This window comes from Vombatus ursinus, unplaced genomic scaffold, assembly GCF_900497805.2.
Source record: "Vombatus ursinus unplaced genomic scaffold, bare-nosed wombat genome assembly UNPS02014782.1, whole genome shotgun sequence".
In the NCBI taxonomy this organism is placed as follows: domain Eukaryota; kingdom Metazoa; phylum Chordata; class Mammalia; order Diprotodontia; family Vombatidae; genus Vombatus; species Vombatus ursinus.
In genome coordinates, this window is record NW_020954560.1 from 6,643,538 (window position 1) to 6,647,568 (window position 4,031).

A 4,031-nucleotide genomic window follows, 5' to 3' on the forward strand; every position below is an offset into this window, starting at 1 on the left:
AGAAACTGAGTCTTAGAGAAGCTAAGTTAGTTGCCCAAGGTCACAGAGGTAGTCCCAGAGCTGGTGTTCAAACCTGGATCCTTCAGCTCCAAATTCAGCACTAGATCATTGGTAACTTTTGAAACCATTGATTCAACTTGAAACAATTGATTCAATGGTGATGGTACTGGAAAATAAATTGCAAAAGGTTGAAAAGTGAACATTAAGTCCCAGGAGGCCTTGTAGGGGTTTAGGACACAAAGACACATCTATGAGCACAAAATGTGATTATTAAACTTAGAAATAACCTTAGATGTACATTTAATCCAACTCCCTCTTTCTATACAAAGATACATATATATATATATATATCCTATATATGATATATGTGTATATGTGTGTATCTATATATGTAGATACATGTAGATCTCATACATATTGATATCTCTCTCTCTATATATATACACACACACATATATATACACACATATATATGTACACACACACACACACACACACACACACACACACACACACACACACACATATATGAGATGAGGGAACTGAGGCCGAAAGGGGTGAGATGTGAGATCTCTCTTTTAAAATGGTGCCCTTCCCCACCACAGCTCTTAGCTGTTACCTACTCCTTCTATAGAAAAATGCCTCTTTTTTTATATCCATTCTAAAAGTCTCATGAACCTAAGATCTTTCATCTTTGGCAATAGGATGTCACAGCACAATGTATACAGTAAGTCTCAGAAGCACTTCTTTGAAAATACAAGTGTAAATATATTGTAATAGCAATTAGGTGAGGGAGAGCCTGAACTTGCCAACGTGCTGGGCAGTAAACACAGAACTCCATATCATCAGGAGCTAAGTTTTCCATGGGACCCCAAGCCCCAAGAGCTAGGCCTGAGGACGTAGGTCGGAAAGTTGAGCTCTTGCTAAAGGCTGTGCTAGTGATGAGGTATTGTCATCACAAGTGAGGAAATAGTGGGAAAAAGAAGAAAAGTGAAACCACGTGGGAGAACTGCAGAAGTTCCCAGGTTCGTGGAGTCTATGAGGACTGACTAGAGTCTAGTCACTAGACAAACAGGCTGGTGACCTGTTTGTCACCAAATTATGAGAAAATGAGTTAACAGAACCATCAACACATTGTGCTATTTTCCCTGGTTAAGACAAGGAACCTGGATAAAAGAAGTTTCACCTCTTGACTCTGCTACAGAAGGAAACTGGGAATTCCTCATTTAGGGAATGGCAGATGAAAATATTTTTTTTAAATAAAAATTTTTAAATATCTTTTGATTTTTACATCACTTCAATTTCCCTCGTGCCCTTCCCTTTCCCAGAAAGCTATCCCATAAAACAATTTTTTTAAAGAAAAAGAGGGGGGGCAGCTAGGTGGCACAGTTGATAGAGCACTGGCCCTGAAGGCCCTCAGGAGGACCTGAGTTCAAATCTGGCCTCAGACACATAACACTCACTAGCTGTGTGACTCTGGACAAGTCACTTAACCCCAGTTGCCTCACACAAAAAAAAAAGAGGGAGAAGACAAAGACAACAACAACGGCAACTAACAAACCAACATTTGTGCATCTCCCACCTCTGCAGTGGAGGATGGAGAGACAGCTTCCACTAGAATATTAGAAATGTTTGTTGCATTTCTTTCTTCCTTCCTTCCTTCCTTCCTTTCTTTCCTTTTACTGACATTATGTTATGCTTTGTTTAGATTTCTGTAGCATGGTAATAACTGAGAATGCAGACCCAAGGTGATTTTACCACTTTCACACTGAGATTGGGGCTTGAGCCAAATACATATAGACTTATCAGAATATACCCCTCAAAAACACGAATTCAAGCTATGAAGACTTGGTGCTAGCTGGCTCACAGGCAATTTATTAAACATATAGGATTGAAGTGTACATCGATCGGGAGAGAGAGAGAGAGGCAGCTAGCTAGCTAGCTAGATGGATATGTATTTAAATAGATATTTAGATAGATGGACAGATAGATTAGATATTGATTCAGATTCAGATACAGACACCATGTGTATGGCATTGTTCACAGAACTAAGATAACCACTTTGTATTCATAACTTAACTTTTAACAACTTTGTGTGAGCACCTCCCAATGCTCTCTAGGGATAGGGAACCTTAAAGCAATGCATAGCCCTCTAAGTCCTTGGGTGCAGCCCTTTGACTGAATCCAAGTTTTACAGAACAAATCCCTAACATTAAGTTACATTAACACTAAGAAATTACATGCACAGAAGAATGATGAACAGGGTCATGGTTCATGGCAAACAAAAGACAAGTGCACACAGAGAAAGAGATAGATGGGGACAGGAGCAAAGGGACAATTTGCAGGGCAAGTACTTCCAAGAAAATAGGACGAATTTGCAAAATACAACTTTCCCAAGGTCTCCTTGAACTCCTTTTTATGGAGTACATTAATGCGCTTGATCCAACCCATCAGAAAGAGTGAAAGCACTCAGAGGAAGACAGAAAATGAGTCTTCCAAATAAAACTCAGAGTAAGTTCACTTTTTTTAGGGAAAGAGGGAAAAAGAGAGAGAGAGAGAGATACACCGAGAGACAGAGACACAGAGAAAGTAAGTGCCCCCTGAGCCCTTCCCCAACCCAGATGTGTTGGGTGTGGGTGGGGTAAACAGAAAACTGCCTCTGCACTCAACTTATATATATTTCTCTCAAACAGCCAAACACATATCATTGAAATCCCCTCCTTTCCTGTGGGAGAAACGTGTTTGAAATGTTCTTTCTTTGTTCCGGCATATCTCTTTCTGTTCTGGCTTGGCCTTGCGACTATTTGTTTCTTTTTCTATGTAAGCTGCACAAAACATCAGCATAATGGCCTTAGGTATCTGAAATTTCAAGGACCGAGAGAAACTTAACTGTGGCAGGGAGAGAGGAACACCCTGTGGGCACACTTTGTGAACTGAGGGCAGATTCTGGTCTGGGAATTTCAGACTGACCTCAAATGTTTCTGCTGGGCTTAGTTCTAAGCACAGGTGCCCGAGAGAATAATAACCTATGTTTAGCACTATGATGTTTGCACAGCATTTATCAGACATTTATTTTGAGCCCTACAACCACCTTGTGAAGTAACAACTGAAGATGAAATTTTCCATATTTTATAGATAAGGACACTGAGGTTCAGAGAGTTTAAGTGATTTGTCCACAGTCATACAACTAGTAAATGTCAGAGGCAGAACTGGAACCCAGGTCTTTATGACTCAAAAGACTATTGTTCCTTTTTGTGGTGGCTAAGAATTGGAAATTGAAAGGATGCCCATCAATTGGGGAATGGCTAAACAAGCTGTGGTCTGTAATTGTAATGGAAAATTATTATGCTGTAAGAAATGACAAGCAGGATGATTTCAGAAAAACTTGGAACATTACATGAACTGATTCATAGTAAGGTGAGCAGAATCAGGAGAACATTGTACACATTAGTAATAGCAATATTGTTTGATGCAGAATTGTGAATGACTTAGCTATTCTCAGTAATATAATGATCCAGGACAACCCCAAAGACTAATGATGACGCATACTATCTGCCTCCAAAGAACTGTTATTATTTGAATACAGACTAAAGCATGCTATGTTTCACTTTCTTTCATTCTTTTTCTTTTATTCAAATCTTCTTGTACAAAATGACTAATATGGAAATATTTTACATGATTGCACATATACAACCTATATCTGATTGTTTACCATCTCAGGGAGGGGGGAGGGCAGACAAGGAGGGAGAGAAGAATAGAATTTGGAACTCAAAACTTTAAAAAAAAATGTTAAATTGTTTTAACATGTAATTAGGGAATATATATGCATAATACACACATCATATGTATATATATCTATATATCTGTATCTATCTAAATTTAGATATAGATATATAGATATCATTGCTCTATCCACTACATTGTAAGATGATTGATCTCCTAACAGGAATAGAAATGTTAGGAGGAGGAGCTGGTTTGGAGGCCAGTAGTAGTAGTAGTAGTAGTAGTAGTAGTAGTAGTAGTAGTAGTAG